Source organism: Atractosteus spatula, chromosome 8 (genome assembly GCF_055471065.1).
Source record: "Atractosteus spatula isolate fAtrSpa1 chromosome 8, fAtrSpa1.hap1, whole genome shotgun sequence".
Lineage (NCBI taxonomy): Eukaryota > Metazoa > Chordata > Actinopteri > Semionotiformes > Lepisosteidae > Atractosteus > Atractosteus spatula.
In genome coordinates this window covers 6,084,781-6,102,608 of record NC_142713.1, presented here as the reverse complement: position 1 = coordinate 6,102,608, position 17,828 = coordinate 6,084,781, and the positions used below count along the sequence as shown (strand labels likewise).

General features: G+C 39.4%; 1 long non-coding RNA gene across 1 annotated transcript in view; it reads left to right on the top strand.

Annotated features, from left to right (window-relative positions):
* The first annotated feature begins 421 nt into the window (after positions 1-421).
* Positions 422-17,828, top strand: part of LOC148829108 (uncharacterized) — a 39,113-nt gene continuing 21,706 nt past the window's right edge. Inside the window, exons 1-2 of the long non-coding RNA XR_016091476.1 lie at positions 422-747; positions 2,246-2,348. This is a non-coding gene — a long non-coding RNA (uncharacterized LOC148829108). The remainder of the gene's footprint in view (positions 748-2,245; positions 2,349-17,828) is intronic.

Genomic DNA, 17,828 nt, shown 5'->3' with positions numbered 1-17,828 from the left:
AAAAGCTTATATTCGCCTTCATCATGGCTGGTGTTGAAGCAGCGAATATGACTGCGCTGGTATCCCCTACTCGAGTCATTTTAAAATGCCAACTCGTTGCTTTTTAGGTTTTGACAAGCGGAGGCAGCCTGGCGCTCGTTAATGGGCTTATTGTGACTCGCCATTCACCTTATTTGAACTTTTCTAATCTTCCACAGATACGGCAGATACCCTAGTCTGGTGGGTGAAGCCGTCGGTGCCGTGGCGATAGACTAAAAGCTATTCTTAGCAGGAGGAGGGGAGGGGGGAAAACTTGACCTCCAGACAGAAAGACTTTCGTTGTGCGTTGATGTTCGGTTCACCGTCAGCAAGCGAGAGCTTGGAGCGGAGCGGGGGGGGAGACTACAGATACTGTAGTCGCTTTCTCTCTCTCTTTCTTCTTGTGACCGCGCTGTTTCCAGCTAACAAAAGTAACCGAGGGACATGAACGGGCTGCAAAAGAATGACAAGGCTGCACTGCCTGAAGACCCGGCCGGACACCGGTTCAGGGTTTAACGATCACTGATCTTGAACTTGGAATGTATCAGTGCAGGATTCAGATGCGTGTTTTTGTTGTTGTTGTTTTGCTTGTTCTGTACTGCACAAATCAAGACCATTGCTTCCGCCCAACATTGGAATTGCTTTTAAAGTAAGTTATATATTTGTTTTTAAAAAAAGACTTCAGTCTGCCTAGCCTGGCACAGTGCAGTACATGTGAAGAAGTCCCAGGTAAAAGCTCAATCTTTTCATTTCAACTAGGGCAAAAATAGGAAATGAGTAAAAACGATGTTCAGGAAAACTACAGTATTTAATTAAAATGTCTGTTAGGTTAAATGAGAAGATAGTCCCTTCGTGAAATTATATGTGATATATTTTCTATAAATATGAATAAGCCATCTTTTAGAATTTCTGATAAAGTAGCTTTGTTTTCAAAATATGTAATGGTTATAATAATAAGGAACTACAGAAAACGAAAACATTCCACGTTGCTATGCGTTTTTGCTCCTACAAAATGTGCATTTACTAAATGCTTGTGCACGGCTGTTTATAAAAAGGTGACCTAGTTTACCTTTTTGAATTATGTAATTATAATTTATTTTCGACTGGCAAAGGGCAACATCATTACTGATGAAAAGAGACCGTCAAACCAGACAGTTGTTCGTGTCTTAAAAATATTTCCTGCTGCATAAGAAAACAAACCTTAATTTAAAGCATTAAAAAATATGCTTTAAAATATTGTAAGATTGTAGTGTAGATTTAAATGCTTTGCACTGACCCATTTCAATAGTCGCTCATGAGCAGAGTCAGTGTTGAGCTTTGTAGGTCAGGTGATTATTTAACGTGCAGTGAGACTGAATATTTAAAACGATTTCTTTATTTTCTCCTGATGAAACATAGACTATATAAGAGGGTCTAATAAAATATTTACACTGCAGCGTGTATTGTAGTTACATTAAAAATGACAATACTATTAGTAAAATCTGAAGTAGCGTTTATGATGTTTTTCCTTTAAGCAAAATGCTTGAACTGCAGTTAGTGGTAAATATCATGTTTTGCTTTCTGTCTCCAAAAAAGTTAATTGAGATATAAAAACCTGGCATCAAATTTTTTGAGAATTGTTTTCTTTTTATTTAAGATTACGTCTTTAATTACACGTCATTTAAGAGCGCTTAATAAAAAAAGAAAAAGACAAAGCAATTAAGCAAAAGTAATATTCTAGGCAGACACTAAAACGAAGCTAGAACATATATTTATAATCTTTAAAATTGAGTCGTATTTTACCGCATGCTGTGCTATTATTATTATTATTATTATTATTATTATTATTATTAGTTTTAAGGTGTGTCTTGTTTTCTTGTTTCCTTTCAAACGAAATCACTATGCATTAGGTTAATAAGGGACGAAACTAACCCGAAACCATAGGTTTGGAATTAAAGTATTTGCGCTATCACCTTAAACACAACATCTATTTAGTAGTTTCATTTTTTAAGACCCCCCAGGTTGAGCAGGCCATACACTGAACAGAGTGGTGCATTGTTATTGTTATTATTATTATTATTATTATTATTATTGTAGCTTTGTTTGCTTATTTTTTACATTAGTTCCTTACACTGTTACAAAGTAGTTATACAGTACATCTTGTGATACGTTAGCATAAAATAAATCCTACAGACTTGTAAAATGTTCAGTGAAGTTCTGATGTCACCTGTTGTTTGCCTCCCTACAGCAGAGGTTATTGGAGAGAAAAAGTCATGACTACTTTGAGACTGCTTTGCCTTTTTGTGATCTGTGAGGATATGATACCAGACCGTACTCCACTCTGTGGACAGGTAAGTTCATTCTGATCATTGTTAATTATCACACGTCATATTCCAGCTCCGATACCTTTTTAAATTTGTTAATTTCTTTTCATTGAAAATTTGAAAATTATTGGAATGAAGATGATTTATTATTCAAGGGGTTGTCAGGCTGTCAGACGTCCCTCTGCTAGTGGCCAATTATTTTGATGCAAAACTTTTCTTATTACGTGTTTGGCAATGATGAATTGTTATGAACTGCTTCATTCATTGTTATGAATTCATTATGAACCACTTCATCCTATTCAGGGTCACTGGGGAGCAGGTTCCTAACACAGCAAGCAACGGGCACAAGTCAGGATACATCCTGGACAGAACGCCAGTCCATCACAGGACACAAACAGACACAAACACACACACACTCCAGGGCCAATTTTCCCAGAAACCAATTAACCTACCAGCACGTCTTTAGACTTCGGGAGGCACCTGGAGAACCCAGCAAAGACCCACACAAATCTGGGGAGAACATGCAAACTCCACACAGACAGCACCCCAGGTCTGGAATTGAACCCAGAGCCACAGCACTGCGAGGCAGCAATGCCAAGCACTGTGTCACTATGTTGCCCGATACCAGAAAATCTTTTAATTCTTTTTGGATGCACAATATACATTCTGTAACCATGATAATGTATCAAAATATGCCCTTTTCTGTTGCATTATTTTTACACAGCCAGTGTTCAAAAAAGTTTGTTGAGATTGTGGATCAGAGGATGACGTAATAATTTGTAAATCATTGGTGTATTTTAAGGTATTGATGGATTTTTAAATGCAGAAGTTCTGGGGGATATTGAACACAAATCAATACTAGAATTGAAATTCTTATTCAAACTGCGCTCTCAACACAATCACAGACAACACCACACAGTGTAGACAGTAAATTACCACATAATAAATAATAACCAGAACAATAAATATGTGGTAGAGAACAATAAATATGTGGTAGTGAAAATAAAATAAAAATTACATGGTGGTGTGCGCAAAAAGAACATAGTGCAGAGGTGCACTAATAGCATATATAAGCATATAATAATTGCTTACACTTACAGTATATAGCGCTTTTCTGGACACTCCACTCAAAGCGCTTTACAGGTAATGGGGACTCCCCTCCACCACCACCAGTGTGTAGCCCCACCTGGATGATGCGACGGCAGCCATAGTGCGCCAGTACTCTCACCACACATCAGCTATCAGTGGGGAGGAGAGCAGAGTAATGAAGCCAATTCATAGATATACTGTATGATATATATAAACAGGCAATTGAAAAGTAATTAGCTCAAACTAATCAAATGATTAGGATACCGTGTGTCAGGGGAGACCCATGGCCCCTGTTGCTAAAAGCAGTGCATCTCTCCCTGCTGCTTTCTTCCCTATTTCAGCCTTATGCATCTACTGTACTCTGAGATCGCGCCTTATAAATAGCAGTGACCAGGTTTGCATGTGTACACTCGTGCATCACTGTCTCTGCGCAGAGCCTGGTTTCAGGGGCCAGAAGTAGAGACCGTCATGCACTGAGACACGACGTCCGGATCTGAGGTGCTGACGCAGCCCCTGGATGCTCAGCAGATGCTTTTACATCACGGGCAGGTAATGCTACTCCTATACTGTATATCTCTGGCTGTGGCCTTGGCGTCCATAAGCGTCTGCAGTCTTTTGCTGCGTGCCTTTCTGCGTCACTCAGTCACAGAGAAAAACCTCCCCACTGTCACTGTAATCTCTGTCCACCTTGTGGGGGAAAAAACAGCCACATGAGGTGCAGGATCTATGAATTTCTCATTTTCTCAGAGTGGTCCTTCTTCCTTGAAGCAAAATATGCAGTGTATCAAGCCTAGACAGAACTCTTAGACATTGTCTGGGTGTACACGGCGTACACCTGGTTATTGCTTCTTGTTTTCCAGTTCCTTATGGAGTCATTAAGGATCTCTTTACGCTACAGACCCTTGAAGTTTTTTTTACTGTGCAGTTATTGGGAACTGGGTATTAATCAAAATCTTTAATTCCATGGTTGATAGCTTTGCTCACTTTAAAGACACAGTCTACTAAACAAAATGTGACTTTGTTACACTTCAAAGTGCCTTTTCTCTCTTCTGTATACCTGTCCTGGCAAGCGATAGACAAGATGTGATTTACTGGATGTGTCGCCAATCCGTCACAGGACACACACGGATACAAACACACTTATAGCTAGGGCCAGTTTTCCCAGATGTCAAATAGCCTACCACTATGTCTTTAGACTATGGGATGAACCTAGCAAACACCCGTTTAAACGCGAGGAGAACATGCAGACTCCACACAGATAGCACCCTGGGAATTAAACCCAGGGCCCTAGTGCTGTATCACAGCAGTGCTTACCACTGTGCTGCCCTATAACAGAAAATCTTATCTTTTCATTCATTCTGTATACACAGTATGTACTGTATACTGTAGATTGATGTTTGCCCGCTATACCTTCTGGCATGTAGAGGCAGCAACATCCTGTTGGTGTTTCCATAACAACAGGTTTTTCCGGGACAGGGTTGTTAGCCTTGTGCCCAACCTCCATCATGGAGGACCAGGCGCCCGACGTGGGAGATGAACCCTAAGATTATGGGTCTCTCACTTCACTAACATACTGTAGCTAGCCAGGGCGCGTATACTGTAGAAGTACTACATATTTATAAGACTAATACAATATGGAAACTGGATTTCTAAAATATCTACCAAATACACCTGACAGATGGGGAGGAACTGCTTTGTTTTTAAAGCATCTCCATCTGCATGTCACTCACATCTGCCAGCTCGTCACAGGGTCATGGATACCCCTGTGATAAGGTGATATAGCTCCTTGAGCCACCACTTGGGCGTGGTCATCAGTGAAACCCTGTGTTTAGAGAGCTTCCTTTGGCCACCAGTAGGCATAAAACATCATGGTGCACTCCAGTGTCACTCTACAACAATGACCCTCGCACTCTCTCGCACTGTGAGGAGCTAGGTTTGGAAATTAAACCCCACCCACCTTACAATCGGCATCTCCAACTGTTGGGTTTTCATGCTTGGCCCAATGCACGAAGCTATCCAAGGAGGGAATTTCGTCTCGGGTCTCATGTGGCATAGCAGGAATGGCCCAGGGAGCAAACACCATGAATTTTATTACCAGTCCATCCGTAACTTTGGAAAGGGGTGACAGAAGTATGAGCCGGGTCCAGATGAAAATATGTTGAAATAAAGACTGTTTTCCATCTGTGAAGCATACTTAGTGAATTATCCCCAAATCCCCTTTACTTATTGACTTACCCTCGTAAGTAACACTTGTAAAGCTTGGTATTTATGTGTAGAAATATTTTTAGTGTTAAGCTCTGTTTTGCTAATGACACTTGGCAATTAATAGGTAAGTGCTGTCCAGTCTGTTATTGATTTTCACTTCTGTTACCTACCTGAAGACCTGACGGGACTGTTAATAGTTGAATAAAACATGGTAGTGTCGGTTATGTCACTACTGTAAGAGTAAAGGATTGATTCAGATGTGTAAAATATTCCTTGATTTTTGTACTATATTTTTGTTTGATGGACTAATTCACCTTAGTTTATTAAATCCTTAACTCGGTGGTATTAGGGCATTTATAGATTAGTTTGCCTTTCAGATCCCAAAAACAGAGTCACAGAGCCTATCAACCATTTATATTTTGCTCCAGAAATGTTGAAGAGCTACCGTATGTGATGGAGATTTCTTTCTGTTAATTAATTGCAAGTTTGAGCAGGTGGCCTATCTTGCAAAACACTTGTCCTTGAAAATGTGTCTGTGGTGTTGATTGGGATGCAATATGGGATAATATACTGAGCATCAGAAGAAACATATCACTTATAAATGCAACAAGTTCACAAATATTTAGAATATTGACAAACCCTTTTCTAGGAAGTGCAGTAACGTTTTAATTGAACGGATATGGCACAGTTACATTCATGTAGCTGATAACCCTTTGTCATCAACAGCAGGTCTAGTGTGAAAGTCACAGGGTGGCCATTGAGGGAAGCTGTACGGTATATCTAAAACGTATGCTTTGCATCTGGTTGCAGATGCTGTGTTTGAGGAATTCTGCCCCATGTTTCTTATAGCGCATGGGCAAATACTGTATATGCCTGGTCTGTGAGCCACACAGGCCACAAGTCACCCCAGCTGGTCCCACAGATTTTCAGTGGGGCTCAGGTCTGGTGAGTAGGGGCGTCCATGTCATAACTATCATATCTCTCCAGAATCCATTGTAAGGTGGGCAGTGTGAGAACAAGTCTTTTGCTGCTGGAAGACTGTCATGCCAGAATGAGCCCACAGGTCTTGGAATACTGCAGGGTAGTCCAGTTGGGCTGCTCTCCATCAGTACAAGTGGAATTTATGTAGTGACTAGACACCCCTGAACAGACCGATACACTTGGGCCTCCCCATTGATTGGTCGGACTGTTGTGCAAAACAAGCCACTCTTTGTTCTATATATGTGCATCACATTCACTGATGTCCATCAGGGTGATCTACACAAATCCTCGCTAAAGAGAGGTGCAGGTGACATAACTTAGTCCACCCTCCAAGTTATCAATTACACAAAAGCATTGTTCTTTTCATAAGAGAGGCACGTTTTCTTTCCTTATTTGACATTCAGATTATTTGAGATAATTCTTAAATTATCTCAAAGCCTATGGCCAGCCAACCCTCTGACTAATGAGAAGATTTAGAGCTCGTGCAAGTGTATGCGCTCAGTTGTGAATAACGAAATGATCAAAATGAAACTAAGAGCATTTAATCAGTATCCAAAATCCTTATATATTTTTTTTCTACAGGCATCAAGATTATGCAAGATAGTATCTCAAACATAATCAGATATAAGAATAGCTTTCCGTTTGGGTTGGAGTTCTACCATACTGTTAGCTTATGTCAGCATCATGTCACAGGTTTTTGCACCATTCAGCAAAAAGCATGTTTTGTCTGGGAAGAGACACAACTTTTTTAGGCACCAATAAATAAAAAGCATTACTGAACCCACTGCAATTTAACACAGCTGGAAAAACAAACATATGCTATGCTGTACATTATTATAGTGTAAAGGATGCAAGACGTCCCAGTGCAGTTCAGCAAAGGCTTTGAAGGAGTTTTATTTTGTGACGGAAAATGCCATTTTCTGGAGCACCCCAAACAAGAACACACACAGAATGTATCCCCTGTGGGTCTGAATCCAAGCAACTCTGCAGGAAGGTTGATCGTCAGAGTACAGCTCTGATCACCCTCTGCTTTTACCAAGTGTGGGTGTGTAGAAGTGACCATTGTGTGTTCATTAGAACTGTACAAGTTACTTTCACAGAAAGGCTGTTTCTGATTATATCATCCCCGCCTTTCAGTAATTCCTGAAATCTCGCATGACACCGGATGTCTGTTATTTAAAAGGCCAGGGTCAGGCATGAACCCTGGGCAGGTCAGTGTTCTACAGCAGGGAAATTTGTATGATCAGGAACTCACGGGATCAAGCCTTCCCCATGTCAGTTTGTCCCTCTGTGGCATTGCTTTCAAGTGGGAAAGGCAAAAAACGGGCTGATTGGATTTGCAGTCCCACGTGTTCTCTCGAGTAGAGGAATTCTTATTCGCGCTGATCTCCTGGGACATACACAAGTAACAACTAGTAGAGAGGAGTAGAGGAGTTTAAGAATTCCAATGTACCTGTACATATGGCAATAATCGCGCTGATCTCTCAGGACATACACAGTACAGCAGACAACACCATGCAATGTAGACACCACATTACAAAAATAATAAATAATAACAACAGGAACAATAGATATGTTGTAGGACAATAAATATGTACTGCAGTAGTGAGAAAAAAAACATTAGACCATACAAAATGTGCATAATGCAGATGTGTATTGAGTCTGAGGTATTGCAGTTAGCTGTTGAGGATGCATACTGCAGTAGGGTAGAAGCTGGTTTTAAGAGAGAGGTACATTGTGCTGAATCCACCAGAGATCCACCTAGTTGAGGTGATCCACTTGCATGCTGAGAAGGCACACCCAAATTTGAAGGTGAATATGGCAGTAATTGGCCACCGCATCAGAAACATACACTGATTCGTTGTTCGGAATGCCTGTGCCGATCGCTGAAACGTAGAAGCAGAATTTGAAAACGGAGCCACCCAGAGCAAACAATGAATCAAAATCTTGGAGGACTCCTGTCTGCCGAAAATACGTTTGTAATGCCACTCGTCGTGCGTTGTCTTTCCAGTGAGTATCAGTTTATCCAGTCACTTGCCTGAGGCAAAGTGTTGGGGCTTTTTAGGAGTGCCCCAACTACTAAAAAGCTTTTCAATTTGGCTACAAATGGTAAACATGTTTTAAAAGAAGCAGTGTTGCTACAAAGCACTGCACACTACTGCATCTAAAAAACAGTAGGACATTGCATATTTAAAAAAAAAGACCTTGTTTAAGTGATATTCCACGCCCTTAAAAATCCATACAGTATATGCGTTTTCTCTATTTTTTAGTCATAGGTTCTCTGCATTGTTGATATTGAATATCTTTTTTTTTAGTTTTGTTTTAGGTTGATTTTGAGACTGTTTGGATTTAAAACTTTAGTTTCACAGCTACCTCATCGGCCTCTTGGATATTTCCATCCATTCCTGCTGACACTTTTTTGTTTTCCTTTCTGTTACCTGTTGACGTTTTTTTAAGCAACATTCTGGAATGTCTGATTGTATTTCATGGACACCGAGCGTAATGGAGCTACGGATGTTGTTGCCACTTCAGGAAACCCGGGATGTTTTGGGGACCGGTGAATAGGCATTCTCCAGTTGTGACTGGCACAGAAAAAAGAAGGGTGACTATATACCTTCTCCAGTCAACATGACCTTGTAGAGGTAGTTAGACAAAAACATTTCTGATTATTTCTTCTTGAATGGGAATATTTCTCAATGAGAAATATTGCATCAGATTAGAAGGAATGATGCTTGAGAAATTAGATGTGACAAAGCCAACTATTATTTAGGCTATTTTATTGTAAAGCGATCCGTGTTGTCTGATGTAAACCAGGTTTAGCAAAGCATTTGATCAGGATTCTCGAACTCATTGTTCTAGGATGTTTAGGATGTTGATAAAAAGAAAGGCTTTAGCATGTAAAAGCTGAGGAGAATAGAAAAAGCCATCACACCTAACAGTTAACAGTCACTGTTAAAAAAAACAACTTGCGTATTTTGTTCCCAAAGTTGTGTAAAGAGCATATTTTCCCAGGATACTCTTCAAATGAATTTTGTCTCTAGCACATACATTGATGTAATCAAAATCTGGACCACTACAGATTTCACAACATTAAAAGATAGGAAACTAGGGTACTACTAGAACTACTGACAATTCTGAGTTTCTTTGACATTTTCTTTTTCACAAAATTTTTTGTGTATGTAATACATGGCCTTTTCCACCACAAAGAGAAACGCTATCAAAAGTTCCAGTGTGCGTCCAGTTGTGTTGCTGAAATGATCTTAAGGTGCTCCATTAAAACACAGCGACCGTCTTTGTTAAATTCAATGTCAATACAGCTTCAAACCCTAACCCTATGTAAACTGTTTCTAACACAACTCAAAGACTTTGTGAGCAATAGTTTTTCTATCACGTCATTCTCAAACAACAACTGTATTCTTATTTAAAAAGTTAAATTTTTTGGGGCGGAAATATGGCTTCATTGCCACGATTGTTGCGAATACTGTTTAGCAATGAGCTTGTAATGTGCCTAGAAATTGTTTGTAGCTCATTTTTCTCCAGCTAATTTGTTAAAGATGAATGCAGATTCCCCATCCAGGGAAACTGGGGTTTGTCCTCACAGCTGCTGGAGAAATGCCAAGTATAAAGGTCTAAGTGACATCGAGGTTTGGAGAAAGATTTTTCTCTGTCAGCCTTTAGTGACATCAGATAGGCCACATCCCAGAGCAGTACTCCTAAAAATGCACCTGCAGTACATGTGAAGGAGGAGAATTACAGGTATATAAACTGTTGACCAAATGGAGGATTATGCATAGCAGAATAATTTTACATAATTTGCTTTTAAAGAAAGTCACATACCTACAGTCTGCCATAGTATTTTGTGGTTTTTTAAAAATATTTTACTGTTGACTTTTTTTTTGTTTCAAAAGTGTTATGTCAAAACTTTACTCCATAAAGCGTAAAAATTTTCTTAGAGTGTATTGCTATGAGAGTTAAACATTCTCAAAATTGACAGGTTGCATGTTAAAGCCTCCATTGCAGACTCTGCTCTCAAGGGTACGAGAGCAGAGGGGGTGGGGCGGTGGCTCTGTGGCTAAGGATCTGCGCCTGTGGCTGGAAAGTCGCGGGCGACAGAGGAATCCTACTCCGTTTGGCCCCTGAGCAAGTACTCCAACTGCTCCAGGGGCACCGTATAAATGGCTGACCCTGCGCTCTGACCCCCAGCTTCTCTCTCCCTGTCTGTGTCTCATGGAGAGCAAGTTCCTAATACAAGAAATTGTATATGGCCAATAAAGTGAACTTATCTTGAGTGAGCTGCGTTACCTACCGAAACCAGGATGAACTCTGGGTTTGGTATAAATCACTGACATTTAGTAGGAATCATTGAAATTATTTTGGTATCAACCAGCAAAACAGTATAAGGATGGGAATGCTGATGCACTGTCCTGTGATGGACTGGCGTCCCGTCCAGGGTGTACCCTGCCCTGAACCCATTGCTTGCTAGGCTAGGCACCAGTTCCAACGTGACCCTAAGTTGGATGAAAAGGTTAGAAAGTGGATGGATGTACTGTACGTACAGTAGACGCACAAGGCCTGCTGATCACAGCTTTAAAAGCAAACTGACAAGAAGTGGATATTGAAAGCAGAGAATCTTGCTCATAAGTATGCGTTTACCTGAATGCTATAGCCTCAAGTTCAAGTTGTGACACTGGCTGAAATCCGAAATATTTACACCACTCCTGCCTGTCTCAGGATGAGCCTAGATCCTCAGAAACTGCAATGAGAAACATTCTCATTTTCTGAGAGCTTTGCGCTTGTAAGATTCAGGCTTTTGGAGGAGAGTAGCTGTAGTTTCAAGTCTGTGAGAGGGATGTTTTCTCTGTCGTGCTGGTAATCACGGGAACTGTAGTTTTGTTTTTATTTTATCGGTGAACAAGTCAAGCTTAAAATAAGAAAAGCAGCAAACATGTCCGTTCCTGCGTTTCATTACTAATGTCTATTGGTTACTCATGTTATGTTTGCTTAGCCTTTTCAGTGCAGATACGGCATTTTCAATAATTCGTCCCACACAAACACACCTGCGATTTTAATAGGTTATTGTTGATGGTTTGTAATGGAGGTAACCATGGAATAACTCATGTTTGCATTTCATGCTCATGCTCATAAAATCTTCTAATGTGCATCTTATCAAATAAGATTCATAAAATACTGTCATAGATTTCCATGTTTCAAAGCAGTGCCCTATTAATTTAATAATTTGATTGTCCCGAAAAGATTTTCACACATTATTCAGTACAAGAGTTTATTATTATTTTTTTAAATTATGTAACCAGATCAGTTATTCAAGGTCTTGTGTATTGTGTATGTATAGTTTCTCAAGTAGATGCAAAGTCTTAATCTAGTCTTATGTCAGACATCAGTGTTAATGTTGATGGGAGTTTTACAGTAGCACTACTGATAGTGTTTATACGTCCATAGTGTTCATACTAGTAATATAATAATAATAATAATAAACTTTATTTTATATAGCGCCTTTAAAGGTGGCTTCTCAAAGCGCTTTACAGGATGACAATAACAATAAATAAGAAGATTTCACAAGATAGGACACAATTATAATTACAACAATACAACAATAACAATAGAGGAGACCGTGGAAGGTGGTATTAAGAAGAGCAGAGGGGTGAAGAATGGAACCAGTTAAGTAAAGGCTTTTCTGAAGAAGAAGGTTTTGAGTCTGGATTTGAAGGAGTTTAGAGAAGATGACTCTCTAATATCCTTGGGCAAAGAGTTCCAGAGCTTGGGGGCATAGCAGGAGAAGGCCCTGTCGCCCATACAATGTAGACGGGCTTGGGGGACAGTAAGGAGGGCAGAATTTGAAGAGCGGAGGTTGCGAGGTGGGGAGTAGGGCAAGAAAAGTTCAGACAGGTATTGAGGTGCCAAGCCATGTAAAGCCTTATAGGTGAGCATGAGGATTTTAAAGTCTATGGGGAATTTGACCGGAAGCCAGTGCAAGGACTCCAGGATAGGAGTAATGTGAACACTTGCACTAGACCTGGTCAGGATTCTGGCTGCTGAATTTTGGACATACTGCAGCTTGTTCAGAGTAGATTTTTTACAGAATTAGTTTTGCATTGCTGCCTTCCAGTTATATTTTTATTAAAGATGAAGTTTTCTGTTTAGAAATTTAGAACACAGCAGTAAGTGCAGTATATACTTAAGATGATCTATCAGACACAATGGAATAAAATGTCTCTGCAGGTCTTGACCAAAATATTCCTGCTGGTGCCCTATTATGTTAGTTTTACTTTTTTTTTTACAAAATTAACAGCTCTCCTGTCATTATGCATTATCTCTGTGTAATGGTAAAATTATTTCAGCTTTTCTCTTATGCGTTTACTTGTGCATTTCCTCATTTATTGTGAACTCCACCTATTATATACAGTATCTATCACTTTGCATGATGAGCAGAACAGTCTCGTTGTAGTTTTGTAAAAGTACTTTTCATCTTGTAATATCCAAGTGAGTGTAAGGTGAAAGTCAAAATGAAACAGTTTATTAGAAACAGAAACAGAGCTTATCAGTTTCGACTCATACAAAGTGTGAAGTAGTTACATTATTATTCTCTAATGGCAGTGTTTTGCTTCTTTAAATAAGCAATATTTCACCAACATGATAACATCTCAGCCATGCTCAGTCACAGACAGACCCTGGAAGACAGTGAATTTAGTTCTGTGACTTGAGCAAGGAAAACAATGATGTGAGATCTGCGTTTGAAAAAATGTGCAATTAGAAATATTTTGACTGTCTTTTTGCTTTTGTTTCTTATGTTATAGCAATAATAAACAAATTTTTTTGAATAAAGTATTCTGGGGTATTAGAAATGCGCATGCCTGTAAGGTTCAGCTGAAAAAAGCATCTAGATTCAGATTATATAAAGCTGGGGACCCCAAATCCATTCTTAAATAAGAGTACAGTAGGTTTTGTAAGGCTCTTTCTGTGGTTAAATTTGTTTAGATAATAAGACAATTAATTAAAGCTTAATTGGACTAATCTAATACTTCAGGACAGATCTGTGGCTGTTCATGTTTCTAGGAAACCTACAACATTTACTGGATCGTTACCTTTGAGATGCACACTTCTGGAGGCCCAATGTAAAAGTAAATATCCAAATTAATATAGAATAACGGGGGCGGTACAGTACAGTACAGTGGTACAGTAGCACAGGCGTTAGCAGTGCTGGGGCCCTGGGTTCAATGCCAGGCTAGGGATACTGTCTGTGTGGAGTTTGCATGCTCTCCCTGTGTTCACGTGGGTTTCCTTTAGGCTCTCTGGTTTCCTCTCACACTCCTGCTAGTAGGTTAATTGGCTTCTGGGAAAATTGGCCCTGCTGCGAGTATGAGTGTGTGAGTCTATGTCTTTGTGTGCCCTTTGTGGCGTCCTGCTTGCCTGGTGCCCATTGCTTGCTGGGATAGGCTCCGGCTCCTCCACAACCCTGGATTGGAGGAAGTTGTTAGAAAAAGGATGGATGTTTGTTTTCTGTCATTTCTTTCCTTTCATTTTTTTCATTTCTAACGTTTGTCATAAAATATACAAGTGGTTGGCTCCTCTCATGTGTTTGTTCACCTGATATGAAACAACAACTTTCATCTAATCATGACAGTCTTATGAGATGGCCAGTTTATGTATGAAGGACCATTTTGTCCTGTAGGTTTTTGCAATTTATTAGCTTCTGTTATGATGTTTCTTTTTGTAATGTTGGCTTTGGGTAGTATTACCACATTGCTATATAAAATATACAGCACCTTCAAAAAACCTCATTCAGTGAAGCCTGATTTTATTGAATTGCATATGATATTGACACTTTTCTGAAGAGGATATTTATAGTTCAAACTGGAATGCTCAGCCTGCATTTTTCTATGGGTGAAAGGAGTTAAATGTCAAAAAGACAAACGGCAAAGTAAAATGAAGGCAGACGGGGCAAAAGAAGTTATTCAGCTTGGAAGCATACTGCAAATGTTATTAGTGGGTTTCTTTTCCACCACAAGAACTGTTTATGACTTGACCCGAGTACCCAAGGAAAACTAATAGTCAATGACCATTGTAATGAGCACTTTGAAGATCTATTCTATCAAGAATCCACTGTCAGCAGTAGTATATTCAGTTCTATCCCACAACACCCAATTAGAGACCAGCTTGAAACTCTACCAGCACTTAAGGAGGAGATGAAAGACAACACACAGATGAAGAACTACATAGCTGCCAAAGCTGATGGAATTCCCACTGAATTTTTTAACACGATGGACAGGACAAATAACACTACCCCTCCACACTATCATCACACAGATCTGGAATGAAGATGTCATTCAAAATGATTTCAAGGAGTCCACGATGTGAAATGTGGACAAACGTGGTGAAATGGGACAAATGTGACTGGGGCAATTCCCGACAGACCTCTCTGCTGTTGCACCATTGGCAAGGCAAGAATCACAAGTACTGTTACTGTCTTATTCTTCTCGCGGGTGAACCTCTCCCAGTATCCCAAGACCACTGCGGAGCGGTGGCACTGTAGCTAAGGATCTGTGCCTCTGGCTGGAAGGTTGCTGGTACAAATCCCGCAGCTGGCAGAGGAATCCTACTCTGTTGGGCCCCTGAGCAAGGCCCTTAACCCCAACTGCCCCAGGGGCGCTGTATAAATGGCCGACCCTGTGCTCTGACCCCCAGCTTCTCTCCCTGACTGTGTGTCTGATGAAGAGCAAGCTGGGGTATGTCAAAAGATGAATTCCTAATGCAAGAAATTTTAAATGGCTAATAAAGTGATCTTATCTTATTAAAGAAGGTTCTTTTCTCCCAGCTGAACCAAGAAAATTGCACCGGGGAGTGTAAGAAGAAGCATTTCGAAGACATGGTGAAAGCAAAGATGAAGACCTGCTGATTTTGCCGAGCCTCATCCTGGGAGGTGATGTCCCTTGACAGAACCAGGTGAAAGAAGGATATCCGGAGAGGAGCCTAGCATTTTGAGACCCAAAGAAGTGAGAATGAAAAATGTCAGAAAAGTGTTTGTGTCCAGAAAATCCGTACCGCAAATTACTGTCTGTTCACGTACAGCTCCAGTCCATTTAGACTGATTGGTACTTGACTTGATACCTTGATACACCTGTTCTGCTCACCACAGAGTCTGTAGGTTCCTTATCGGCCTTATCAGCCATCTTTGTGTTCATGCAAGAATCATCTTCTTCACTTATATCTCTTCGCTGGTTGCCCAAAAAGAGGCATATTCAGTTCAGTTTCTTTTTACTGACGTTTAAGACTGTAAATAATCTGGCTCCATCTTCTCCATCATCATCTCTGAACTCTTCCATGTTTGCACCCCTTTTTCATAGGCTCTGGGCAGTTGAGATAGGTCTCTTTGCTCATGGAATGTGATTCATGGAACTCCTAAATGGTATAGTAGCTGCAGAAGCTCTGGTGACACGAATATTAATGAACTGATTGATTTATTATTCATTAATCATTAGATTGATTAGATTTTTTGCACTTTGATCACATACTGACCACTAATTTGGTCTTTTAAGGATGTGATGACTCATTGCGAGGTTTGTCCAAAGCAGAAAATGCTAATTAGTGGGTCTTATGTCCCATTGAGCAGTGTTTTGCATTAATGTAATATTAACCCCATTGTTTTAATGTCGTTTCATTTTTTCATGCCACCAATCAGTACAAGATGGTTTTCACGGGAGGCATACTAAGGAAATAATGATGTCAGCTTTAACTATAATGCTAAATGCTGCCACAATTTCTACTGCTGCTTTTCATAATGATAACAGTAGTACAGTTATGTAGAGTAATACGACAATTCCTCCCAAAATATTTTTGGAGAAAGTACAGTATTGTACATGTGAGCAATTTCTCATCACCTCTTAAGAACTTACTTCAATGACAATGAGTTTTTTCCCCTCTGTAGTTACTTGGTTTTGCAAGGGTGTGAAACATTGTTTTTTTATTAATATAAAGCCTTTCCATATTTGGTGTCAAATCTCACATTCAGATTACATATTAAACTTTTAGTTTGTAGCTAAAATTTATAGTAAGCCTTAAACCTTTTTGTAGTATTTTATATATACACATATAAAACAGATGCTTTTTGTAGTTATTCTGTTCTCAGGGAGAATAATACCGAATAGACTGTAAAGCACGTGAAAATCTGCATACTGAGCTTCTCTAAGCAGGAAATCAAATTATTAATGAAATATGCTAGAACAAAGTGTGTATATTTTATAATAAATAAAGGTGTAAAAAATAAATGAATGGTAAAATTACTTGGGGACTTTGTCTCACCAACAATATGGCTAAAATACATACAGAAAAGAAAGGAAAATGTCACCATCTACTGCTTTATATAGTCTAAAAGTACATAATCTTCAAGAGGTATTCATTAATTCCTATTTTGTTTTCTGCAGGATGTGTCATTGTAGTATACAGCACGTACTGTATGTCAGATGAGGAAGTGTTTATCATTACGTTGAATCTCGACTGTAGTAAAGGATCACAGATCTACAGAGTTTCTTTTCTCCACTGTTTTGTGGAGAAACTTTCATCTTTGGAAATCACCCAGCTGGTAGTTTTTTTCATTTTTTCATGATCGATATAAACAAATAATATACACAGTATTCATAAAACGTCTCTTTTTGTCTGTACCTCTCCTTTCACGTTTGAGGCAATAGGTATGCAATAGTGTTCAGTCTGTGCATTAATCTTTGTGAGAACATTACCCGGAAAAAGGATAACATTGTGACTGTGACTGTATTGTATTGACTCATTGTATTTTAAACAAATTTCAATTTTAAATGTTTACATTTTGAGGAGATAAAACAGGAAGTGGCTGAAGATTGTACTGAAGTCATGTCAGACCTTTTAAATTTGTTTTGGAAAATTCGTCTTCAGTTTCAATCCTTGAGATTTTAACTTCCATTGGTTGTACATTTCTGTATGGAACATGGTATTTTCAAAGTCGTGCCAAAAAGGAGTGGACTATCTGGCTGTGGGTTGATACAGATACTGTTCGTGTCAGTTAGTGATGGAACAATGGCGTTCATATTACATAAAGTACTGTAATATGTACGTTACAGTATTTTCTGTCATATCCATGTTTGATTTTCCCCAGAGACTGTAAGCTAAATGTATGGGGGTGTGTGTGTATGTATACATAATGTTCTATATATACTGTATGACCTAATTTCACAAGAAGCAAAGAAT